The sequence below is a fragment of the Mugil cephalus genome, chromosome 23 (genome assembly GCF_022458985.1).
Source record: "Mugil cephalus isolate CIBA_MC_2020 chromosome 23, CIBA_Mcephalus_1.1, whole genome shotgun sequence".
Taxonomy (NCBI): domain Eukaryota; kingdom Metazoa; phylum Chordata; class Actinopteri; order Mugiliformes; family Mugilidae; genus Mugil; species Mugil cephalus.
This window is the reverse complement of record NC_061792.1, coordinates 10,803,342-10,830,566: the sequence shown is the minus strand read 5'-3', so window position 1 is coordinate 10,830,566 and position 27,225 is coordinate 10,803,342. Positions and strand designations below refer to the sequence as shown.

General features: G+C 39.6%; 4 long non-coding RNA genes and 1 pseudogene across 4 annotated transcripts; 2 read left to right on the top strand and 3 right to left on the bottom strand.

Moving 5' to 3' along the window:
• The window catches only part of LOC125001213, a 30,905-nt pseudogene extending 9,901 nt beyond the window's left edge, over window positions 1-21,004 (top strand).
• Window positions 4,135-5,965, bottom strand: LOC125000827. The gene is made up of 2 exons (XR_007111402.1): window positions 5,347-5,965; window positions 4,135-4,426 (listed from the first exon to the last, which is right to left on the bottom strand). It is a non-coding gene; the product is annotated as an uncharacterized LOC125000827 (long non-coding RNA).
• On the bottom strand, window positions 6,355-10,394 carry LOC125000826. The gene is made up of 5 exons (XR_007111401.1): window positions 10,304-10,394; window positions 7,963-8,035; window positions 7,601-7,679; window positions 7,405-7,467; window positions 6,355-6,932 (listed from the first exon to the last, which is right to left on the bottom strand). It is a non-coding gene; the product is annotated as an uncharacterized LOC125000826 (long non-coding RNA).
• Window positions 11,290-13,500, top strand: LOC125000825. The gene is made up of 3 exons (XR_007111400.1): window positions 11,290-11,378; window positions 13,168-13,299; window positions 13,382-13,500. It is a non-coding gene; the product is annotated as an uncharacterized LOC125000825 (long non-coding RNA).
• Window positions 21,005-25,896: 4,892 nt separating the features above from the next.
• Window positions 25,897-26,632, bottom strand: LOC125000829. Its single transcript, XR_007111404.1, has 4 exons — window positions 26,597-26,632; window positions 26,392-26,464; window positions 26,077-26,147; window positions 25,897-25,943 (listed from the first exon to the last, which is right to left on the bottom strand). It is a non-coding gene; the product is annotated as an uncharacterized LOC125000829 (long non-coding RNA).
• Window positions 26,633-27,225: the final 593 nt, after the last annotated feature.

The following is a 27,225-nucleotide window of genomic DNA, read 5'->3' as shown; positions in this document are numbered from 1 at the left end:
GTTTTGTACTAGACACAGAATCTAAAGTGTTTCCTGGAAACCTGCTGCTGTTTTCTTCAGAGATGCTGTCACAGGAGAATTGAGACAGACTGGACAGAAAGAGACAATCAGATCATCCTGAAGCTTGTTGTGTTGATGTTTTCAGGAAATAAATGTGGATTCCAGCTGACAGCCTTACTACATGAATAGAGACAGTGGTCCTCATTCATCAGATCCGATCTCAGACTCTTTGTTCTCTCACCTCAAAACTAAACAACTGATCAGTTTCATCTTTGTCACAGCTCTGAGATCAGTCTGACTGAAGCCTGTAAATCACAGAACCATCATTACATTTAGTAACCATGTGGTCTTTCTACAGAGCAGAGCCTCTGCTGAGGTCCAGTCATCACATCTGTATCTCTGTCATTAGTTTCATCAGATATCTTCAATGTTTCTTAGTCAGCTGATGCTTCACAAACACATGAGATGTTCATCAATACACTCAGACTCTTTATTGAAATGGAACAGCTGGAAATCCATCTCTAAAGTAGTAGTAGTTAAGTAGATTTAATTGTAAAAGGAACCATATGTATTGTCCTTCATGTTAAAAATATTCTCAGGCTCAAGAATTCTGTGGACTGTGAATATTTGTTGCTGCTGATGATGAAGTGATTCTCTGTAAACACTGACTTATCTACTGTTGTTGTTGTTCTCTCTACAGCTGGCGGTGAACAGGACGGTATGTGAGCTGAGAGAGGATGAGCTGAGTCTTGATGATTCAGAGGTTGAATCAGCAGCAGCTTGTGTGTAGAGAGACTCTGACTGGACCATGTTACTGGGAGGTGGAGTCAAGAGATTAAAGATCCTCAACAGAGCTGCACAAACTATTAACACCAACAAGTAAAGACCAGTCCCTCTCCTGAATTATTGGACACATTAATCAACTAGCATCAACAGTCTTTCTAAATTCTAATGTGTCTCTTCACTTCTGTGTTTATTGTACTGTTTATTTTACTCCTTTTTCAACCAAACATTCATTTCATTTGCAGTTTTCACACTGAGCCTCTGCTTTATGTATCATTGTCAGAGATGGAGATAAACTATTGTTGTTATTGTGACACACTTTCATCTACACTTTGCTTTGTTGTGCTTCACTCTTCACTGACTGGTTACAGAGACGTTATTTAAAAAATGTCTCAGAATTAAGATTAAGAGCTCAGCACCTTCAGAAAAACTTAAATGCTCATTTAAGACTTAATTAATGGCACTTCTTGGTTTTCCATGATGATCGTTGCATATTCTTGTGTATTTTGTACCTTCTTTCAAACTTCATACTGTCTTTTATTGTTTGTAGATTGCTTGTATATATATTCCTACCAACTTCTGCACTACTGTGACAAGGTCATTTCCAACATGTGCGATAAATAAATGTTGTTTTATGTCTTATTTTTGAATGAAGCTTTTACTTCGAACATGAGAAAACACACACAGAAATCAAAGTAGTCAATACTACAAAAACAGTCTTAACATAAAATGTCCCAAAGGAAGTAGGAAGAAGCTTAATTAATCCTACCCCTTCTCCTTTCTCAGTGATTAATGATCAGTTTCTTACTTTCCATTTTTTACAGTGTTAGGAGTTAGCTGTAGTTCCCTGCTGTGACCACTGGAGGGCAGATAACATTCTTCAGACAGTTGTAGTTACAGACAGTGACCACCGGATGGCAGTGGTCGTGATGATTTTTCTCTGTTATTAAAGCGACATGATGTAGTTCATCGTTTCACCGCCAGATGGAGACAAATCTCTGTTACAGGTCATTTTAATGTTGAAGAAGAAGAAACCGGAAGTAGTGAACAGGTGTTGATCAGTCAATGGTGTTGATTAATTAACCTGATTAATGTTAATGACTTTGGTCGCACTGTATAGGGAACAAATAAGTAAAACCCGACATGAAGACACTGAGAGTCATATCCAGGTACAGTAATTCGTGTTAAAGTTGACTTCCTGTTCGTGTTTAGCTGTTAGCTTTGAAGATAATAGAGGAGGAGCTTGTGTTGTTTTGCTAAAGTTAAAAAATATTGTGTAGAGTTTCACTGCTTCATCCCAAATAAACTGGTTTGAGCATTAATTTAATATTAACACGGTTCAGGTAAACACGACATTACAAATATTTATCTACTATTTTAAACGACGTGTCATCAGTGTAACATGGAGAAGAAATGTGAACATGTGCATATAAACCCAAACCAGGAGCCTCCAGTTCTTCATGGTAAAGTCATCTTTTTGTTTCCTTGTTTGTGTCTGACCAGCAGTCTGCAGCCTAAAGACACTCAGTTTATCATAGAAATCACAGGTGGACACGCGACGTTTTATATTTCAAGCCTGGAACAACAGAGATGTGCATTTTTATTTAAATGTAAATGATGTGAAATGAAGAACAGTGACGTGATGTGTGTTTACTGCAGGTGGAGAACATGCTGATGGATCACCACAACCAGAGCAGCCCTCAGGACGACACCACGACAAGAACCTGGACGGGAGGATCTGAGGGGAAAGATTCAGGTGGAGAAATCCCTCCTGAGAAAATCTAAATGTCAACCAGAAATCCTGATGAACAACAAACAACATTAAAGAAACTGTACAGTGAAGAAGAACATTAGAAACCAGGTCCCTGCTCCTCTCCAGTGTAAAAGCTCCTCCTCATGTTAGTACATGTTTTCATATTATATCACTGTATGTACTCGAAGTAGCTTAGTTTTCATTCATCTTTCTGTATATTTTAGCTTTGTAGGAATTAAGGATCTGCAGTGAAAACGAATGAACTCATTTCATTTTGAATGTTTTTTAATCATATTTTCATAAATCTGAAATGTTTTCCTTGTTGAGTGCCTCAAACATTTGATGCTGTAACTAATCAGACGCTGTGTGTAAACTCTTGTTGTTTTGCTCCAAAGAATCTGTCACACGTGAAAAGTTGTGCAGTTATTTACATATTTAATAAAAGAAAGAAAAAGCTGCTGGATGTGTTTCTGTGGTTTTAAAGTGTTCAGGTCTTTGATAATGTTGAGATTCAGGAAACTCTAAGAAGAATTCTTCTGCTCATGTGAATTTAACTCAAACTTAAACTAAAGATCTTCAGATGAGCTCAAAGAGCTGTGGCTGTTAGAAGGTTCAGACATTTGGAGGTGGAGGGTTAGTGGCTGTAAAAACACTGAGAGACTGTGTCTTCAGTCTTCAGCTGCTTCACTGGTCCAACACTCAAAGCTTCTCCAAAGTCCAGAGGAGAGTCTGAGGTTGAGAGTCTTCAGGTTGAGGGAGTCACTGACTGAACGGCTCAGTGAGTCGGGAGTTGAATCTAGAGCTGAACGGCTCCTCAGAGGGGCGGAGTCTGTGGGAGGCGGAGCCAACTTTTTTATTTTTTCTAAAATCTGAAAAATTTCCCCAAAATTAGATGACAAATGTACCAAAAAATGATGGAAAAGTGTGAGAAAGTGGCTCAGGAAGCAAGAAGAAGGGTTGGAGGTACAGAGGTTGTGAGTTCAAGTCCCACGAAGACTTGTTTTATTTTACAATGACAAGTATACAAGCTTATTTATAAAACCTGGTCTCGAACCTGCAACCTCCAGATTTGGAGGCTGCTTTTTAACGCACCGAGCTACTTCTCAACTTAAAATATCAAATTTTTAACTTCTATTTCTGGTTGAAGTGGCCAAACGCTGAAAAAAGGCAACTACCCAGCTCCAGGCAGGAGCCAGCGGGCTCTGGGTTTTTAGTGTAGAGGTAAAGTAAAGGGTTTCATATCGGGAGGTCGGGGTTCAAGTCCCCTCCTTCACATTTTCCTGAGATTTTCACATCCGAACCGTCAACTCCTGACTCAAATGACTGGGACGAGTCAGATGAACGACTCTTTCTCTGAAACCACTCAGGTGGTGAGGGCCGTCCTTCCTCTGGGTGAGGAGGACTTCCTTCAAGTCACTGTCTGACCTGGAGCTGAACACACAACCTCCAAAACTTCACCACCACACCTGAGAGACACGGTGGACGACACACAAACGTCCTTTTAAAGCCTCACACTGATGTTTCACCACAAAACCACCAGTTTAACAACAGGGATAAAATATTAGGAACAATCCAAACAAAAAAGAAATAAATCACTCTTTAGTTTGATAAAAAGCTTTTATTTTACCATAAAAAACAACAAATCACATTTTAATACAGTTTCCTGTGAGGAGTCACTGTGGAAGAACATTTTATCATTTAATAAAAATAACTGTGTCCAAAGAAAGTGAGTCTTAGTTTCTCTGCTGTTTCTGAGGTGACTGTGCTGACCTGAAGTCAGAAGGTTTCTCTGTGAAGCTCATGATGAGACCAGCTCTGAGGAAAGGTTCAGGATGAGAAGGAGACCAAGTCAGACCACGACTCATCTTCAGTTTTCACCTGGAAACTCATCTGAAAAATAAAAAGAAGGACGACACGTCCTGGATTCACACGTGAAAAATGACTGAACTCAGTCTAAATGACGTGAACACACACAAACAAACTAGAGGAGGAGGTTCCATGTGGAGTCAACCTCAAACCTTCATCATTTGTTCCTGTTGAAAAGTTAACGTATGTAATGGAAAGTCCAAAACATTAGAGACACTGTTTATCTAATTACAGCTGCTTTTACAGAAGGAGCCTCAACATTTTAACTCATAGACCAACTCCTTCTACATTATTCTTCTTATTTACACACAGATACGAACTAAATGTTTAAGTTTCTGTTGGACGACACATTATATGTTTTCAGTTTTATTTATATTTTTGCAGCACATTTAAACAAAGCTCCATCTGATCTTAAAAATCACCCATGTTTCTATCATTTGAGATTATCAGTTACAGAAAGAAATGACAGTTTTGTTTCTACAGTGAACACTTCAACAGCTTTGTGCATTAGATTCTTTAATTGTTGATAAAATACAGAAAAACGTCTTTAAATCAACATTTATTTTGTCAGTTAATTATTTTTCTAAATGCAGCTGGATTTGACCAAAGAGTCTGAAATGTCCGATTTGTCCTGAACGCAGCGGACTGATCACGAAGTGGAAACAGCTGATCAGCAACACGTTGCCTCTGTCCGCGTGTTTCTTTCACGTTTCTCCAGTGAGTTGATCAACTGTGACTTAGTGGTGAACACTGAGACTGAGAGGAAGCAGCAGGTCAGTCTGCAGAGTCTGTTTTGACTCTTTAACCAGTGAATTGATGAGTCAGAGGCAGGAGGAGGCTCACTGCTCTGAAAACACACTCACCTGCGCAGGTGAACGCAGCCTGTTGATCAACACAAACACTGACACCAGACTAAAGGAGAGGAACCAGAGAAACGGTTTTACCTTCAGCAGCAGCAGCAGCAGGAGGAGGAGGATGAGTGATGAAGCTCAAATAAATCAGAGTTCCTCCTGATCCTGAACGATTTAATGAACCCAGAGGACAGGAAGTGTTTTTAAACTATCACCATCACTGCCCTCCAGTGGTCAGTGTCAGAAACTACAACTGTCCACATCCACTAACACTGATCCTCAAAGAGACTTTATGACTCATTTAGTGAGAAGAGAAAACCCAGTAGAGAAGGATGAGCTGGTGCTGAGGCTGGTGATCTAGAAATCTAAGGACAAACTTCCTTTGGTTAAACTTTGTGAATAGCTCAGTGAGGTGAGACGCCCTAGTAACTCCTCCTTGTTCTTAGGTCCTAGGTTCAACTCTAGGCTACTGACTTCTTTCTGTTGTTGCTTCTGAGGGAAGTGAACAATGAACACAACAACAAAAAGCTGCACATCCAGGTTGAAGAGTAGCTCAGTGAGATCAGCTGTGGTTCTGTCTCTCAGTCTGAAACCAGTGGATCAAATCCAGAGCTCTGCTTTCTACATTTTATTCTCTAAGTGACAGAGGAAAAACTAAAGTGCTTTTAAAGTTTAAAGCATCTCAGCATCTCTGGGGTCGTGGCCCATGATGTTAAGTCTTTCCTCAGAGATTCTGAAGGTTTGGGTTCAAGCCCTGGATGGTTCAGTCCATTTTAAATATTAATACCAAGATGAAAGACTGAAAAAGATGTAAAAGTAGATGTGTTGTTGTCTCTGGTTCAGTGGCTCAAGTGGTTAGAGTCTTCCTCTAAGGACTGGGAGGTTGTTGGTTTGATCCTTGGACAGTTTACTTTTTATTTTAATGTCCAACATCCACAGAAAAGACTAAAAAACCCTGATATAAGCTGCACATAGCAGCTTTTCTCTGGTGGCCTGAGGTGTTAGGTCAGTTCATTAATGTTCTGGAGACATGTGTTCAATCCCCCATGAGAACTTTTAGATTTAATCAACCACAGAAACAAACTGAAAAGCTCCAGGAAGAGTGAGAACATGTGAGGTCAGATAGCTCAGGCTGGTAGAGGAGTTCTTGGAGGTTCTGAAGATGTGGGTTCAAATCTTATCGTAGTCTATGAATTTTAGAGTCCAACACTCAAAGTAGAGACTGAAAAGCTCAAAGAAAGACCAGAAACATGTGGACAAATAGCTCAGACTGTTAGAAGAGTCTATGGTGAGTGTGAAGTCATGGGTTCAAACCTTATGACATTCGTGACTTTTGAAGATCAACACCCAAGGAAACAGATGGAAAATGTCAGTGAAAGACTAGAAACCTGCAGTTAAATATCTCAGAGAGTTGAATGAGTGGTTGAAATTTTTGAAGTCATGGGTTCAAATCCTATGACAGTCGTGACTTTTAAAGTCCAGATTCCAAAGTGACGATGACAAAAGCGCTCAGAGAGAAGGTCCAAGGGTGAAGGGTTCTCGGTGGCGTGTGGTGGTTCAACCGCGGCTGGAAGTCGCAGGAGATTGGTTCGAATCCCACCCGTTGTCGGGGGCCTGGATCATCAGGGCGGGTCCTGTGGTAGCAGGCGCGGGGGGGGGCCGTGTCCTCCCCGTGGTTTCTGAGAGGTAGAAGGACGGGGTTATGTCTCCCATAACTAAGAGCAGCTGGAGTTTTACAGTGAGGGGGGAGGAGTCAGCAGAGAGGAGGAGCTAGTGGGTTAATGGGAGGAGTCAAATGTAAGGTGGGAGGAGCCAGGGGCAGTGGGGGGAGGAGTTAATGTAGGGGGAGGAGTCAGTCGAGGAGTGGCTAGTGGGTGGAGTCAGTGTGTGGTGGGAGGAGTCAGGGGCTGTAGGGGGAGGAGTCAGTCAAGAGTAGTGGGTGGAGTCTGGGAGGGGTTAGGCTTAGAGGATGGAGTCAGCATAGGGGGAGGGATTCATGGGAGGAGTCTGCAGAGGGGGGAGGGCCTTCATCATCTCTTTGCCGCCACCACACGTGAAAATCTGTTGGGGTCCAGTACAAACATATCTGTCCCTCCAAACAGAGGGACAGATATAAATAATCTATAAAAAAAATATATATATATACTTTACCTGTAGCGCGAAGATCCTCCTCTTCACGTGAAGTCCTGGAAACCATCATGGCCACGTCTCCTCCTGGAGAGATTAGAACAAAACATGTTAGTCTACAATTATCAAACAGTCAAACAATATGATATAAAATAAATGTCTACTAGCAGCAGAAGTTACAAGTTACAAAAGCTCTAAATGATAATTTGATATACGATACCTTCAGGGTGTTCTTGAGAAGTTCCTGTTCTTCAGGTGAAGTCTTAGAAATCATCATGGCCGTGTCTCCTCCTGATGTTCTGGATGATAGAAGTAGGAGGTTAGAACAAAACCAACAACATTTACTAATGTATACATTACTATTATTATTATTTTATTACTACCTGTTACTCTACAATTATACATTCATATTATTACTATTTTATTACTACCTGTTACTCTACTATCATAAAATAGTAATAGAGTATATATAAAAACTCTATGAGCAGGAGTTTTACTGTGGAGGAAGCCATCTTGGATTATTGTGATTTGTTGTAATGACTCATGTTAAATCAGTTTTAATAGTAATGTAACATACTCTACCTATAGGCTGTTGTTGTTGTCTAGTTCCTGTTGTTTGGGTGAAACCATCATGGCCGTGTCTCCTCCTGATGTTCTGGAGTGATAAAAGTAGGAGGTTAGAACGAAACCAACAACATTTAGTAATGTCACTAGATTATTATCATCTGTTACTGCCATGAATAAGTAAAAGTACAGTATGTGAGAAACATGTCCTAATACGTAATACCACTGTGGTCTGTGAGGGTGGAGGCTGTGTCCCCTCCCAATGTCCTGGAGTGATCGAAACTGGGGCTTAGAACAAAACCTAAAAGTGAGGCTGCAACAAAAACAGATGTTGAAGAAAGTTGTGACCTTTGACTCCATAGAGATGTGGCAGGTGTAGGTGAGGTCATTTTAAAACTGTTTGAAATAGTAATGAATAGAAATGTTGGTTTATTTATCGGGGGGAGATGCTGCATTCAGGACAACTTGGGAAAAATTAGCTCTGAGTTGTCAAATTCAGACATGACTTCTTCCAAAAGAAAAAGAAAAATAGTGTCTGCACATATTTAAATGTTCAACAAACGGTGACAACAAACCAAACTTATTTTTGTCGAGTTAACCTGAAACATGAACGTTATGATATCAGAAGTCTGAAATTTCTACCTACAAACAAAGAACTTAATAATAATAATAATAATAATAATAATAATAATAATAATAATAATAATAATAATGATAAATGTGAGGATTTAAATGGTTAAACTACTAATGAAATAAATGAAATAGTTGAGGCTGTATGGGGTGGGGATTATTACCATCTGTTCCTCTACTATTAGAAAAGAAAGAAAGAAGAAGTCTATTACTTTCAGATCCACAGGTATCAGTAAACCAGGAAACATTTTATTAAAGTGAAGCTGAAACTAAATCAAACCTTGAAGGAAGTTTTTCCAACATCACTTTGACCTTTGACCTGTTTTAACTAAATAGTTAATTTATCTTTATTTATTTATTTAACACCGTACGTTCAACTTTTCTCAACAAGATTAAATTTATCCAGAAGAAATGTTTAAAATGATTAGTTTTTCCAAGAATAATGATTCTTCTCCTCCTCTATTTAGAAAGTTTAACTCCAAACCTGTTTATTAATAAGTTTGTTCTTCTTTCTTGTAATTTGTCGTTCACTTTTCATACTTTTTTTCAGTTTTCCTCAGACATTCATTCACATCATTGTAAAGAGTTTTATTTAGCATAAATCTTAATTAATAACCTTTAAACACAGAGGACCTTTCTTATGGAACAGTTTATCTAAAAGTTGTTTGTTTGTCTAAAAAACTATTGAAAATGTGACTCTCCAGTCAAGATTTGTAGCTTTTTAAATCATCTATATATTTTATTTAATGTTGTTTTATAGATAATGAATTGTTGTTCTTTACTTTTTAATATATTATTTGTAGTTTAATTTTACTTTCCATGTGTAGATACATGTTGCTTTACATAGGGAGGTGTTTCATTCGTCTTTCTTGGCTTCCATCTCTCCTGAACAACAATTAAATATTTTTATACCATTTTAATGTTTTCTGTCTTCAATGTGCAAATAAACAAATTAAATCAATGCAACAGAAAAAAGATGTGTAACATTAAAAGGTGTAAATCCATGAAACAACTTAGAAACAGAAATGAAATGATGTAAAACACTTAATAGATTTGAAAATAGATTTAAAGATAATATTATTAGTCAATAATTATGAACAAAGGGGTATTGATGAACGTGTTATTGGTTTTTCTTTCCGTTTCATTTGAGGTAGTTGACAGAACTTTCTTATTGTAAGAATAAGCCTCTCAGTGGGAGGGGCCAGTAGAGGTGGTTGAACTGGTAGAGGAGGGAGGGGGGCATTCTGGCCTTTGTACTATAGTGGTTTCAATGGAATCAATTCATTATTTTAATATATATAAAACGTTTTGCCAAAATACTGAACTTATACTTAACATGAAAATCAAAGTTAAAGAGACATGAAGTCAACTACTGCTGCTTGATTAAAGACTAAAGGTTTGTTGAGAGAATACCAGAGAATTCAAACGTTAAACAAAACATCCCAACTTTAGTCTTTCATCATGGAGCAGTGTCTGTCTCTGTGTCTCTTTAGTTGTGTTTTCCTGTAGTTACTTGATTCTCATCATCACATTTCCAGCTGCTGGTGTTTTAGGGACAGAGGAACATGACGTCCTGGCCTTCTTCACTAAACTGGTTTGGATGGTATCAATGGATTTGAATGTTTTGTGAAATGATTTCACTGGTAAATGTCTGAGTTGAAGGATTTCAGGTGAACTCAGAGAAATAAACATTCACATTCAGTCTCATTCATTCACAGATTCAAATTACCCAAATGTTTGTTCCATGTGCTCCATCCACACCTGTCCAGGTAGGAGGCCAGACTGGCAAACAGGAAGTGGACGATTCCAACTAGATTTAAGGAAGGGGGAGGTGGACTGTACCAAGTGAGGTATTGTAGCAGGAGTAAAGGTTCTTTAAGTCCTGGTTATATAGTTAGTGATGATGAATTTTAGTTATTATGATGTGATTTACTGTGAGTCGAATGCTAGTTAAACTCAGCAATTTCACTAGTTTAGTTTCTATGTTGTAGTTTCGGACATTGGTGTACAAAGGTGTTTCAGTCTTTCATAACTTTGTTTACATAACAGGACACATCATTTTTAATAAGTTGAATACTTTTTACTTTGCAGCTCAGTTATAAATCAATAAATGTCAAGTAGAAAGAGAGTAGGGTAGGATATGACATACAGGTAATATCAGACTTGTAAAGTACAGCTTTAAGCCTATTGTGTGTTGTTTTATGATCCATTGAGCCCCACACTGACAATGGTGGTAATCATCAGGGATAGAAAGCCACTTCTGCAAATACTTTATATTATATTTTAGTTTTAGAAACATTTGTTGTGAACATTTTATATTTTAATTCAGTAGTTTGTGTTTTTGTTTTAATCATGAGGGAGTTTCCAAGTGTTAGTTCAAACTGGAATAACAGGTTGTACAGTAAACATAGATGAGATACTTAGACAAGATGACCTCTGTTCATTTCATTTATATGTTCCTGTTGGTTGTAGGCAGGAAAGAAGTCACCAAAATTACTCAGAACAGGTCATGTTAAAATGAGTCCACTTCCCCTGCAAATATAAACACAGAGTGAATGTATGTAATGTTTGTATAGAGACCCACAGAGGAAGCTGTTTCTGACCTTATTCAGGAATGAAAGTGCAGATTCTAATGTAACAATTCCGAAGCTCCTCCTACGTGTCCTACCCCCAACAGGCACAGACTTGCTTTGTTCCAGGAAACTTGTGTTGAGTGTGTTGTGGAAATTTTTCTCTCTGGTGCTGGTGAATAACGAAATGGAGACTTCTGCTGGCCGACACTGATTTTATTTCTTCAAAGAAAGGTCAGTCTACACACGAGCGGTGATTGTGAAGACAGACTCTGAGCTTCTGGCAAGGTCCACCTTTTATGAGGTGGATGCCAGCTCTCAGGTAACACTGAGAGCTGGCATCCACCTCATAAAAGACAGGGAACACCTCCAGGGGTCTTCAAAAGGCCCTGTGATCAATTGGCGGGCCCGGGGTTTTACACCTAGACAGGAACCAGTACAGTCTCCTTTGTTACATATGTAATCAGGATCGTGCACTTGAGCTGGAGCTAGCACAGTCGTCGTCGTTGCTGCCGACTTTGCATGTGAAGTAAGGTCGACGCCTGTTGTTTTCCCATGTCTGTGCATTTCCACACCTGCCCTGTGAGGTGGTAGACACCCTGGTAGGTTCAATATACAGAAATGTTTTTTTTTTGTTGTTTTTTTACAGAGGAGACAAAGAAGCTAAACTTCCATTACAAGTGGCATCTTGTTCTTCACTTCTTTGGATTGTTTCACTAAACAGAAAGATTGGTTTGTTTCAGACTTTAACTTTGTCTTCAGTGACTTTGCTGTGAAGGTTAAACCCTAAACTTATAAATAAACACTAGAAATGAAAGAGTTCCGTAAAGTTGCTGCAATTTGTAATGGCAATAATTTAATAATAATATAATACTTTAGATTTTCCTTGATATACGGTACATTAACCTTCCAAACAAAAACAAGTTTTAGGTGGGAACCTCTGGTTGAGTCGACATGGAACACTTTCATTTCACAGTTCATGTTCATTTTAATAGATTGAAGGTAAAGTTCATAAATCCTTATTTTCAGTGTTTTAAGCTTTAGTTTCACTTTCATCAACATGTGATCAGATGTCAGCAGCTGAGGTTCAGTATTGAATATCCGCCATTTTGTGTCAATGTTGTTAGTGTCTGTGAATAAGATCAGCTGTAGAGTTAGTTGATGATCATCAGGTGAACATAGAATCGTTGTTTCTGTGTCGCTCCACTTTCTAATGACTGGAGGTAGATTTTACGCCAAAAAGCCATTGAATAAAGGCAACTGGACTTGTAGAATTTCTTGAAGATGTTTCGCCACTCATCCGAGTAGTTCTTCGGTTCTGATGAACTAGTGGCAAATTGAGGTTCAAAAAGGAAAAAAGAAAGAAACTTGCTTGACCAGAAACTGGGGTCACTATTTCCATAATGTCTGGTACTTACCTGTCCTTGAATGGGGGGAACTGTGAGCCTAGGCTAGATGGTAAATAGATGGTAAATCAAATCTCAGGCCACCTCCTCTGTTTAGAGAAGGGTTTTCCACTTTGAAGAAATTTGATAAATCCTAAATGAATATAGAGGAAACACTGACCAGTCTGTGGAGGAGGTGGAGAGGAGCCACTGATCTCGCTCTGAGACAAAGATGTAGTCACACTGTACCAGTTACATAACATGATGTCTCTTCTTCCTCCATCTGGCTGTAGGTGTGTGTTCACCTGTTTGTTAGATATCTGCACTTAATTTACAACAGTAATCCCATTATTTATTAAAAGAACATGGTTATTTACAAACTCTGGTTCAGATGTGTACTTTGTGTTCTAGTAATTTGTAATGATCACGGAGAACACCTGTGACTATTTTTAGATGCTCAAAGCACTTACAATTGTATGTATTATTCATTTACTCACACAGTCACACCCTGCTGGCTGATATGACACTGAAAATAAGAACCAGTCATTGGAGGGACAGCGGATGTTTTAACAACTGAAATGATCTCATAGGTTATTTGCAGTTAATGTTCAGGTGAATGATTTGTGTTTCCTCTGCAGGTGAAGGTAGAAAGTGTGTGTGAGCTGATGTGAATCCAGCAGCATGGATCAGTGTGAGGACAGAGAGGAGGGAGTCCCTCCCTCTAAAACCACTCTGAGTGGAGAACATGAGAACCAGACCAGAGATCAGAGGTGAGATGAACATTTATAACTGTCCATGACTCTCATTGCTCCTTTATTATTGTCATTTCATGTTTCCTGTGTTGTGTTGAAGAACAAAGCAGCAGCACAAACCAGACTCTGCTAGACCTGGACCTGAACCCGAACCCAGCTGTGTGTCTATGAGGAGTGATCGGTCAAAGGATGCCTTCTTTGACTTTAAAAGAGAAGAATCATCTACTGTAAATAAGTAAGAAATAAGTGAATGTGATACCATAACATCATTAACATCATAGTCAGATGTACCACCCAACTGTATGTGATAAATGTAAGTTTTCTGGTCTTCAACACCCATTTATTCATTTTGAAATCATCTTGTCTCCCAGGATCTATCAGAAGCCAGGCTCATCTGAATCAAAATCTGGACCCAGCTGTGTGTCTATGAGGAGTAATAGGTCAAAAGATGCCTTTTTTGACTTTAAAGGACAAAAGCCCTGTGCTCTAAATAAGTAAGATATAAGTATAACTGGTCATTTGCACCTTAAAATTAGAAGAAAACTGTTCAGGCTGCTGTCTTTCTGTCCCCATCAGCAAGTGATACTGTGGCAGTTGTTTGGAAAAAGATAGAAATCATTTTCTGTCTGAACGATAAAAAACTCAGTGATTAAAGAGACATTGCACAGAAAGAGAGATGAGTTTTATTGTCAAAAACAACATTTATACAACTGCATATATAGGTGAGGTATGGACTTTCTGTGATCCTCAGTCATCAGGTTTAGAATTAATCTTTTGTTTCACGTCTTTTTTATTGTCACAGTAGAGTTTGTTCTGATCAGGACACACACAGAACAATCTTTAACTCTCTGTTGTTTCTGTTTCTGTCCAGAGTGAAGCAGCAGAGTGTAAATGTCCTCAATGATCAGTCTGTTCGTCAGCATCAAACACAGCTGGACTCCATATTTCAGGTCTGTACATGGACAACAACTACTTTCCATCATCTCCATGCTGCTCTTTGTAGACCAGTGGACTGTCAGTCTGTCCAACATGGATCTGATGTTTGTCTCCATGATTTCAGTCTGGTTGTCATTCAGATAGTTTTCTGTTCCAGCTGCTGGAGGACAACATTGTCACTTTTGTGAAGAAGGAGCTGAAGAAGATTCAGAGGGATCTAAGTCCAGATTACCCAGAATGCTTAGAGAGTCAGAGGGAGGATGAGGTGGTGTTGGAGGGTGAGGATGAAGAGCAGAGGAGGAGCAGCAGAGAGGCATTTGTGAAGATCACACTGAACTTCCTGAGGAGAATGAAGCAGGAGGAGCTGGCTGATCGTCTGGAGAGAAGTAAGAGGATTTCTATGAACATTGAACCTGATGAATGAATTAAACATTTACTAATGTCTGAAAAAATATGGAGCAAGATAGAGTATAATCACTTGTTCTTTCAAGAAATTAAATGTTGTAAATGTTTTCACTGATCTATTTGTCATTTGTTCATTCAGAACATTTTGCTGCAGTTTGTCGACGTGAACTTAAATCTAGTCTGAAGGAGAAGTTCCAGTGTGTGTTTGAGGGGATTGCTAAAGCAGGAAACTCAACTCTTCTGAATGAGATTTACACAGAGCTCTACATCACAGAGGGAGAGACTGCAGAGGTCAATGATGAACATGAGGTCAGACAGATTGAAACAGCATCCAGGAAACTAGACAGACCAGAAACAACCATCAGACCAGGAGACATCTTTAAAGCCTCACCTGGAAGACAGAAACCAATCAGAAGAGTGATGACAAAGGGAGTGGCTGGCATTGGGAAAACAGTCTTAACACAGAAGTTCACTCTGGACTGGCTGAAGACAAAGCCAACCAGGACATCCACTTCACATTTCCATTGACTTTCAGAGAGCTGAATGTGTTGAAAGAGAGAAAGTTCAGCTTGGTGGAACTTGTTCATCACTTCTTCACTGAAACCAAAGAAGCAGGAATCTGCAGCTTTGAAGAGTTCAAGGTTGTGTTCATCTTTGACGGTCTGGATGAGTGTCGACTTCCTCTGGACTTCCAAAACACTGAGATCCTGACTGATGTTACAGAGTCCACCTCAGTGGATGTGCTGCTGACAAACCTCATCAGGGGGAAACTGCTTCCCTCTGCTCGCCTCTGGATAACCACACGACCTGCAGCAGCCAATCAGATCCCTCCTGAGTGTGTTGACATGGTGACAGAGGTCAGAGGGTTCACTGACCCCCAGAAGGAGGAGTACTTCAGGAAGAGATTCAGAGATGAGGAGGAGGCCGGCTTGATCATCTCCCACATCAAGACATCACGAAGCCTCCACATCATGTGTCACATCCCAGTCTTCTGCTGGATCTCTGCTACAGTTCTGGAGGATGTGCTGAAAACAAGAGAGAGAGGAGAGCTGCCCAAGACCCTGACTGAGATGTACATCCACTTCCTGGTGGTTCAGACCAAAGTGAAGAAGGTCAAGTATGATGGAGGATCTGAGACAGATCCACACTGGAGTCCAGAGACCAGGGAGATGATTGCGTTTCTGGGAAAACTGGCTTTTGATCAGCTGCTGAAAGGAAACCTGATCTTCTATGAATCAGACCTGACAGAGTGTGGCATCGATATCAGAGCAGCCTCAGTGTACTCAGGAGTGGTGACACAGATCTTTAAAGAGGAGAGAGGACTGTACCAGGACAAGGTGTTCTGCTTCGTCCATCTGAGTGTTCAGGAGTTTCTGGCTGCAGTCTACATGATCCACTGTTACACCAACAAGAAGACAGAGGTGCTGGAGGACTTCCTGGGACAAAACATCAATGACTCAACTCTGGATGAGTTTCTGAACAGAGTCATGGAGAAATCCCTGGAGAGTAAAAATGGTCACCTGGACCTGATGGTTCGCTTCCTTCATGGCGTCTGTCTGCAGTCCAACCAGAGACTGTTAAGAGGTCTGCTGGGTCAGACAGAGATCAGTCCAGAAATTATCCAGAGAGCCATCAACAACCTGAAGAAGATAAACATGTACAACATTTCTCCTGACAGAAGCATCAACATCTTCCACTGTCTGATGGAGACGAACGACCTCTCAGTTAATCAGGAGATCCAAGAGTTCCTGAAGTCAAAGAACAAATCAGAGAAGAAACTCTCTGAGATCCACTGCTCAGCTCTGGCCTACATGCTGCAGATGTCAGAGGAGGTTCTGGATGAGTTGGACCTGAAGGATTTCAACACATCGTGGTTGGGACGATGGATACTAATTCCAGCTGTGAGGAACTGCAGAAAGGCTCAGTGAGTCCAGATGTGATTAACATTATAAATCAGTTTAGATTAGCTTTGTTCTTTAAATGTTTAAACTGTACAATTATCACCCTATCAAACAGTATTCATCGTCCTTTATTTATATATACAGTACATTGGAGCTGTCCGTTGAATAATATATGTAATTAGACATTAATTGGCAATTTCTAATCTATTCTAAATGTCCCATAAAGGGAGGTTTTCCACATTTTTATTATTTCAATCATGACTTTGTGAAGTCAGATTTCAAATTAGATCACACCAACAGACTGTCTGGAAGAAGCCTCATTGTAACTCCATTTATCTCCATTTATTTGCAGATTAAAACAAATCAAAGTTTAAAAGTCTGCAGGTTTAAGAGAAACTGATGAGAATCATTGTGTCATGTCAGATAAGAAGCTGAATCACTGATGTGATAAACAAAATGTCAAACAGGATGAGTCCAACTGTTATCAAATGGATGAACTAAATAATAAAGTGTCTTCATTGATATTAACATATTTTATATGTATGTGTCATGACAGATTGTCTTACTGTGTACTCTCAGAGAGTCACTGTGAAGTTGTGGCCTCAGCTCTGATGTCCAACCCCTCCCATCTGACAGAGTTGGACCTGAGTGACAACAACAACCTGAAGGATTCAGGAGTGAAGCATCTGTGTGATGGACTGAAGAGTCCAAACTGTAGACTGGAGACTCTGAGGTCAGTTCACTGAATGTTTTTATCAGATTAAACAGTTCTCTTGTCAGGATTGACAGATCGAAAATGGACCAGCAACAGTTGGTTTAAATGAAGGAGCATCATGTTGTTAATATCAACACGTGTGATTTGATATTGGTCCTGCAATGAGAATGAATAGTTGTCTGAATGTTGTGTTGATGTTTGGATGATGTGTGTAGAAGGCTGACACGATGATGATCCACAATAACACAAGGACAAAGTCACTCTGCTCATGTTAGAGAACAGCTCATTGATTAGGACGTAGTAATGTTGATCTGAACATTAACATCTGAACATATCTGATTGATTATCAATGATTTTATTAACATCTTTTATTCTTTATTCAGATTGAAATACTGCAGTTTGTCAGAGATCAGCTGTGATTCTCTGGTCTCAGCTCTGAAGTCCAACCCCTCCCATCTAAAACATCTGGACCTTAGTGTAAATGACCTGCTGGATTCAGGAGTGAAACATCTGTGTGGTTTTCTGGAGAGTCCAGACTGTAGACTGGAGACTCTGAGGTCAGTTTACTGAATGTCTGTTACTATTGTGGATCTGATTTGTTTAATTACAAACTGAACTTAATTTATGTTCATACAGAACTTGAAGCTTTAGTTTTCAGTTCTAGCTTTATTTCCCTCTAGTTCTTTGTTGTTTCTTCCTAATTTCATCCATCATCTCAACGACATGTGTTTTTTTTTTTTTTTTTTTTGTTTGTTTTTTTGTTGATCTGAACAGCAAAACCTGAACACATCTGATAGATTATCAATGATTTTATTAACATCTTTTATTCTTTATTCAGATTGAGGTGGTGCAGGTTGTCAGAGATCAGCTGTTATTCTCTGGTCTCAGCTCTGAAGTCCAACCCCTCCCATCTGAAACATCTGGACCTGAGTATCAACAACGTGAACCATCCAGATGTGAAGCAGCTTCTTGATCTTGTGGAGAGTCCAGACTGTAAACTGGAGACTCTGATGTGAGTGGAGGGTTGGAGTCAGTTCATTGTTCTTTCAGTAGTTTTGTACTAGACACAGAATCTAAAGTGTTTCCTGTAAACCTGCTGCTATTTTCTTCAGAGATGCTGTCAGAGGAGAATGGAGACAGACTGGACAGAAAGACAGAGACAACAGTCAGGCAATCAGATCATCCTGAAGCTTGTTGTGTTGATGTTTTCAGGAAATAAATGTGGATTCCAGCTGACAGCCTTACTAGATGAATAGAGACAGTGGTCCTCATTCATCAGATCTGATCTCAGACTATTTGTTCTCTTACCTCAAAACTAAACAACTGATCAGTTTCATCTTTGTCACAGCTCTGAGATCAGTCTGACTGAAGCCTGTAAATCACAGAACCATCATTACATTTAGTAACCATGTGGTCTTTCTACAGAGCAGAACCTCTGCTGAGGTCCAGTTATCACATCTGTATCTCTGTCATTAGTCTCATCAGATATCTTCAATGTTTCTTAGTCAGCTGATGCTTCAGAAACACATGAGATGTTCATCAACACACTCAGACTCTTTATTGAAATGGAACAGCTGGAAATCCATCACTAAAGTAGTAGTAGTTAAGTAGATTTAATTGTAAAAGGAACCATTTTATTGTCCTTCATGTTAAAAATATTCTCAGCCTCAAGAATTCTGTGGACTGTGAATATTTGTTGCTGCTGATGATGAAGTGATTCTCTGTAAACACTGACTTATCTACTGTTGTTGTTGTTCTCTCTACAGATGGAGGTGAACAGGACGGTATGTGAGCTGAGAGAGGATGAGCTGAGTCCTGATGATCCAGAGGTTGAATCAGCAGCAGCTTGTGTGTAGAGAGACTCTGACTGGACCATGTTACTGGGAGGTGGAGTCAAGAGATTAAAGATCCTCAACAGAGCTGCACAAACTATTAACACCAACAAGTAAAGACCAGTCCCTCTCCTGAATAATTGGACACATTAATCAACCAGCATCAACAGTCTTTCTATATTCCAATGTGTCTCTTCACTTCTGTATTTATTGTACTGTTTATTTTACTCCTTTTTCAACCAAACATTTATTTCATTTGAAAAGAAACAGGAAGCAGTTTTCACACTGAGCCTCTGCTTTATGTATCATTGTCAGAGATGGAGATAAACTATTGTTGTTATTGTGACACACTTTCATCTACACTTTGCTTTGTTGTGCTTCACTCACACTGACTGGTTACAGAGACATTATTTAAAAAATGTCTCAGAATTAAAATTAAGAGCTCAGCGCCTTCAGAAAAACTTAAAGGCTCATTTAAGACTAAATTAATGGCACTTCTAGGTTTTCCATAATGATCGTTGCAAGTTCTTATTGCACTTTTGCACAATAATCAGCTTTTTTGCACTGTCTTTCTGACACTAATTTCACCAGTGTCCACGTTGTGTTATCCTAGAAATTTATATTATATTACGTTTTTTTTTTTTTTTAGTATTTTTGAAGTTCCCTGCCCACGCTGTATATACTGACTGTCAGAGTGCTGCATATTCTTATGTATTTTGTACATTCTTTCAAACTTCATACTGTCTTTTTTTGTTTGTAGATTGCTTGTATATATTTTCGTACCAAATTCTGCACTACTGTGACAAGGTCATTTCCCATATGTGCGATAAATAAACATTGTTTTATGTCTTATTATTGAATGATGGCTTTACTTCAAACACACACAGAAATCAAACTTGTCAAAACTACAAAAACAATGTTAACATAAAATGTCCGAAAGGAAGTAGGAAGAAGCTTATTTAATCCGACCCCTTCTCCTTTCTCAGTGATTAATGATCAGTTTCTCATTTTCCATTTTTTACAGTTCATGTTCTAGTTTAAATTTTTTAGTGTATGTTAGGCGCTAGCTGTAGTTTAATGATGTGGCCACTGGAGGGCAGTGATCGTGATGGTTTCTCTGGTCATTATTAAAGCAATATCATGTAGTTCATCGTTTCACCGCCAGATGGAGAAAAACTGTCACCGGTCATTTTACTCTGGTAGAAGAAGAAACCGGAAGTAGTGAACAGGTGTTGATCAGTCAATGGTGTTGATTAATTAACCTGATTAATGTTGAGTTAGCAACTGACTTTGGTCTCACTGTATAGGGAACAAATAAGTAAAAACCCGACATGAAGACACTAAAGTTATATCCAGGTACAGTAATTCGTGTTAAAGTTGACTTCCTGTTCGTGTTTAGCTGTTAGCTTTGAAGCTAATAGAGGAGGAGCTTGTGTTGTTTTGCTAAAGTTAAGAAGAAATATTATGTAGCGTTTCACTGCTTCATCCCAAATAAACTGGTTTGAGCATTAATTTAATATTAAAAACGGTTCAGGTAAACAGGGACATTACAAATATTTATTTACTATTTTAAACGACGTGTCATCAGTGTAACATGGAGAAGAAATGTGAACATGTCCATATAAAACCAAAGCAGGAGCCTCCAGTTCTTCATGGTAAAGTCATCTTTTTGTTTCCTTGTTTGTGTCTGACCAGCAGTCTGCAGCCTAAAGACACTCAGTTTATCATAGAAATCACAGGTGGACACGCAAAGTTTTATATTTCAAGCCTGGAACAACAGAGATGTGCATTTTTATTTAAATGTAAATGATGTGAAATGAAGAACAGTGACGTGATGTGTGTTTACTGCAGGTGGAGAACATGCTGATGGATCACCACCACCAGAGCAGCCCTCAGGACGACACCACGACAAGAACCTGGACGGGAGGATCTGAGGGAAAGATTCAGGTGGAGAAATCCCTCCTGAGAAAATCTAAATGTCAACCAGAAATCCTGATGAACAACAAACAACATTAAAGAAACTGTACAGTGAAGAATAACCTTAGAAACCAGGTCCCTGCTCCTCTCCAGTGTAAAGCTCCTCCTCATGTTAGTACATGTTTTCATATTATATCACTGTATGTACTCAAAGTAGCTTAGTTTTCATTCATCTTTCTGTATATTTTAGCTTTGTAGGAATTAAGGATCTGCAGCGAAAACGAATGAACTCATTTCATTTTGAATAGTTTTTTAATCATATTTTCATAAATCTGAAATGTTTTCCTTGTTGAGTGCTTCAAACATTTGATGCTGTAACTAATCAGACGTTGTGTGTAAACTGTTGTTGTTTTGCTCCAAAGAATCTGTCACACGTGAAAAGTTGTGCAGTTATTTACATATTTAATAAAAGAAAGAAAAAGCTGCTGGATGTGTTTCTGTGGTTTTAAAGTGTTCAGGTCTTTGATACTGTTGAGATTCAGGAATCTGTCCAGTGAAGAAAAGATTTAATTCATAGATGAAACTCTAAGAAAACTTCTTCTGCTCATGTGAATCTAAATCAAAGTTAAACTAAAGATCTTCAGATGAGCTCAAAGAGCTGTGGCTGTTAGAAGGTTCAGACATTTGGAGGTGGAGGGTTAGTGGCTGTAAAAACACTGAGAGACTGTGTCTTCAGTCTTCAGCTGCTTCACTGGTCCAACACTCAAAGCTTCTCCAAAGTCCAGAGGAGAGTCTGAGGTTGAGAGTCTTCAGGTTGAGGGAGTCACTGACTGAACGGCTCAGTGAGTCGGGAGTTGAATCAAGAGCTGAACGGCTCCTCGGAGGGGCGGAGTCTGTGGGAGGCGGAGCCAACTTTTTTATTTTTTCCAAAATCTGAAAAATTTCCCTAAAATTAGATGACAAATATATCAAAAAATGATGGAAAAGTGTGAGAAAGTGGCTCAGGGAGCAAGAAGAAGGGTTGGAGGTACAGAGGTTGTGAGTTCAAGTCCCACAAAGACTTGTTTTATTTTACAATGACAAGCATACAAGCTTATTTATAAAAGCTGGTCTCGAACCTGCAACCTCCAGGTTTGGAGGCTGCTTTTTAACGCACTGAGCTACTTCTCAACTTAAAATATAAAATTTTTAACTTCTATTTCTGGTTGAAGTGGCCAAAAGCTGAAAAAAGGCGACTACCCAGCTCCAGGCAGGAGCCAGCGGGCTCTGGGTTTTTAGTGTAGAGGTAAAGTAAAGGGTTTGATATCAGGAGGTCGGGGTTCAAGTCCCGACCTTCACGGTTTCCTGAGATTTTCACATCCGAACCGTCAACTCCTGACTCAAATGACTGGGACGAGTCAGATGAACGACTCTTTCTCTGAAACCACTCAGGTGGTGAGGGCCGTCCTTCCTCTGGGTGAGGAGGACTTCCTTCAAGTCACTGTCTGACCTGGAGCTGAACACACAACCTCCAAAACTTCACCACCACACCTGAGAGACACGGTGGACGACACACAAACGTCCTTTTAAAGCCTCACACTGATGTTTCACCACAAAACCACCAGTTTAACAACAGGGACAAAATATTAGGAACAAAAATAATCACTCTTTAGTTCGATAAAAAGATTTTATTTTCCCCATAAAAAACAACAAATCACATTTTAATACAGTTTCCTGTGAGGAGTCACTGTGGAAGAACATTTGATCATTTAATAAAAATAACTGTGTCCAAAGAAAGTGAGTCTTTAGTTTCTCTGCTGTTTCTGAGGTGACTGTGCTGACCTAAAAGTCAGAAGGTTTCTCTGTGAAGCTCATGATGAGACCAGCTCTGAGGAAAGGTTCAGGATGAGAAGGAGACCAAGTCAGACCACAACTCATCTTCAGTTTTCACCTGGAAACTCATCTGAAAAATAAAAAGAAGGACGACACGTCCTGGATTCACATGTGAAAAATGACTGAACTCAGTCTAAATGACGTGAACACACACAAACAAACTAGAGGAGGAGGTTCCATGTGGAGTCAACCTCAGACCTTCATCATTTGTTCCTGTTGAAAAGTTAATGTATGTAATGGAAACTCCAAAATATTAGAGACACTGTTTATCTAATTATAGCTGCTTTTACAGAAGGAGCCTCAACATTTTAACTCATAGACCAACTCCTTCTACATTATTCTTCTTATTTACACACAGATACGAACCAAATGTTCAAGTTTCTGTTGGACGACACATAATATGTTTTCAGTTTTATTTATATTTCTGCAGCACATTTAAACAAAGCTCCACCTGATCTTAAAAATCACCCATGTTTCTATCATTTGAGATAATCAGTAACAGACTGAACTGACAGGTTTGTTTCTACAGTGAACACTTCAACAGCTTTGTGCATCAGATACTTTAATTGTTGATAAAATACAGAAAAACGTCTTTAAATCAACATTTATTTTGTCAGTTAATTATTTTTCTAAATGCAGCTGGATTTGACCAAAGAGTCTGAAATGTCCGATTTGTCCTGAACGCAGCCGACTGATCAGGAAGTTGAAACAGCTGAGCAGCAACACGTTGCCTCTGTCCGCGTGTTTCTTCCACGTTTCTCCAGTGAGTTGATCAACTGTGACTTAGTGGTGAACACTGAGACTGAGAGGAAGCAGCAGGTCAGTCTGCAGAGTCTGTTTTGACTCTTTAACCAGTGAATTGATGAGTCAGAGGCAGGAGGAGGCTCACTGCTCTGAAAACACACTCACCTGCGCAGGTGAACGCAGCCTGTTGATCAACACAAACACTGACACCAGACTAAAGGAGAGGAACCAGAGAAACGGTTTTACCTTCAGCAGCAGCAGCAGGAGGAGGAGTGATGAAGCTCAAATAAATCAGAGTTCCTCCTGATCCTGAACGATTTAATGAACCCAGAGGACAGGAAGTGTTTTTAAACTATCACCATCACTGCCCTCCAGTGGTCAGTGTCAGAAACTACAACTGTCCACATCCACAAACACTGATCCTCAAAGAGACTTTATGGCTCATTTACTGAGAAGAGAAAACCCAGTAGAGAAGGATGAGCTGGTGCTGAGGCTGGTGATCTAGAGATCTAAGGACAAACTTCCTTTGGTTAAACTTTGTGAATAGCTCAGTGAGGTGAGATGTCCTATTAACTCCTCCTTGTTCTTAGGTCCTAGGTTCAACTCTAGGCTACTGACTTCTTTCTGTTGTTGCGTCTGAGGGAAGTGAACAATGAACACAACAACAAAAAGCTGCACATCCAGGTTGAAGAGTAGCTCAGTGAGATCAGCTGTGGTTCTGTCTCTCAGTCTGAAACCAGTGGATCAAATCCAGAGCTCTGCTTTTACATTTTATTCTCTAAGTGACAGAGGAAAAACTAAAATGCTTTTAAAGTTTAAAGCATCTCAACGTCTCTGGGGTCGTGGCTCATGATGTTAAGTCTTTCCTCAGAGGTTCTGAAGGTTTGGGTTCAAGCCCTGGATGGTTCAATACATTTTAAATATTAATACCAAGATGAAAGACTGAAAAGATGTAAAAGTAGATGTGTTGTTGTCTCTGGTTTAGTGGCTCAGGTGGTTAGAGTTTTCCTCTAAGGACTGGGAGGTTGTTGGTTTGATCCTTGCACAGTTTACTTTTCATTTTAATGTCCAACATCCAAAGAAAAGACTAAAAAACCCGGATATAATCTGAACGCAGCAGCTTTTCTCTGGTGGCCTAAGGTGTTAGGTCAGTTCATTAATGTTCTGGAGACATGTGTTCAATCCCCCATGAGAACTTTTAGATTTAATCAACCACAGAAACAAACAGAAAAGCTCCAGGAAGAGTGAGGACATGTGTGGTCAGATAGCTCAGGCTGGTAGAGGACTTATTGGAGGTTCTGAAGACGTGGGTTCAAATCTTATCGTAGGCTATGAATTTTAGAGTCCAACACTCAAAGTAGAGACTGAAAAGCTCCAAGAAAGACCAGGAACATGTGGACAAATAGCTCAGACTGTTAGAAGAGTCTATGGTGAGTGTGACGTCATGGGTTCAACTCTTATGACAGTCGTGACTTTTGAAGATCAACATCCAAAGAAACAGATGGAAAATGTCAATGAAAGACTAGAAACCTGCAGTTAAATAGCTCAGAGAGTTGAATGAGTGGTTGAAACTTTCTAAGTCATGGGTTCAAATCTTATGACAGTCGTGACTTTTAAAGTCCAGATTCCAAAGTGACGATGACAAAAGCGCTCAGAGAGAAGGTCCAAGTGTGAAGGGTTCTCGGTGGCGTGTGGTGGTTCAACACCCCGGCTGGAAGTCGCAGGAGATTGGTTCGAATCCCACCCGTTGTCGGGGGCCTGGATCATCAGGGCGGGTCCTGTGGTAGCAGGCGCGGGGGGACCGTGTCCTCCCCGTGGTTTCTGAGAGGTAGAAGGACGGGGTTATGTCTCCCATAACTAAGAGCAGCTGGAGTTTTACAGTGAGGGGGGAGGAGCCAGTGGTGAGGGGGGGGAGTCTGCAGAGAGGAGGAGCTAGTGGGTTAATGGGAGGAGTCAAAGGTGAGGGGGAGGAGTCAGTCAAGAGGAGTGGCTAGTGGGTGGAGTCAGTGTGTGGTGGGAGGAGTCAGAGGCTGTAGGGGGAGGAGTCAGTCGAGAGGAGTGACCAGTGGGAGGGGTAAGGCTTAGTGGGTGGAGTCAGCATAGGGGGAGGGATTCATGGGAGGAGTCTGCAGAGGGGGGGAGGGCATTTATCATCTCTTTGCCGCCGCACGTGGAAAAGCTGTGGGGGTCCAGTACAAACATATCTGTCCCTCCAAACAGAGGGACAGATATAAATAATCTATAAAAAAAAAAAAAAAATATATATATATACGTTACCTGTAGCACGAAGATCCTCCTCTTCACGTGAAGTCCTGGAAACCATCATGGCCGAGTCTCCTCCTGGAGAGATTAGAACAAAACATGTTAGTCTACAATTATGAAATAGTCAAACAATATGACATAAAATAAATGTCTACTAGCAGCAGGAGTTACAAGTTACAAAAGCTTTAAATGATAATTTCATATACGATACCTTCAGGGTGTTCTTGAGAAGTTCCTGTTCTTCAGGTGAAGTCTTAGAAACCATCATGGCCGTGTCTCCTCCTGATGTTCTGGAGTGATAGAAGTAGGAGGTTAGAACAAAACCAACAACATTTACTAATGTATACATTACTATTATTTCTATTTTATTACTACCTGTTACTCTACTATCATAAAATAGTAATAGAGTATATATAAAAACTCTATGAGCAGGAGTTTTACTGTGGAGGAAGCCATCTTGGATTATTGTGATTTGTTGTAATGACTCATGTTAAATGAGTTTTAATAGTAATGTAACATACTCTACCTACAGGCTGTTGTTGTTGTCTAGTTCCTGTTGTTTGGGTGAAACCATCATGGCCGTGTCTCCTCCTGATGTTCTGGAGTGATAGAAGTAGGAGGTTAGAACCAAACCAACAACATTTACTAATGTCACTAGATTATTAGCATCTGTTACTGCCATGAATAAGTAAAAGTACAGTATGTGAGAAAAATGTCATAATACGTGATACCACTGTGGTCTGTGAGGGTGGAGGCCGTGTCCCCTCCCAATGTTCTGGAGTGATAGAAACTGGGGCTTAGAACAAAACCTAAAAGTGAGGCTGCAACAAAAACAGATGTTGAAGAAAGTTGTGACCTTTGACTCCATAGAGATGTGGCAGATGTAGGTTAGGTCATTTTAAAACTGTTTGAAATAGTAATGAATAGAAATGTTGGTTTATTTATCGGGGCGAGATGCTGCATTCAGGACAACTTGGGAAAAATTAGCTCTGATTTGTCAAATTCAGAAATGACTGCTTCTAAAAGAAAAAGAAAAATAGTGTCTGCACATATTTAAATGTTCAACAAACGGTGACAACAAACCAAACTTATTTTTGTCGAGTTAACCTGAAACATGAACGTTATTATATCAGAAGTCTGAAATCCGAGTTGGAATGTACAATTTCCGAGTTTTCACGAAGGCATCATCTAATTTTCCATCGAAGTCACTGATGTCAGAAAGATGGAGAGTAAATTTATGAAGCTACGAGAATGTGTCCTAACTACAAACAAAGAACTTAATAATAATAATAATAATAATAATAATGAATGTGAGGATTTAAATGGTTAAACTACTAATGAAATAAATGAAATAGTTGAG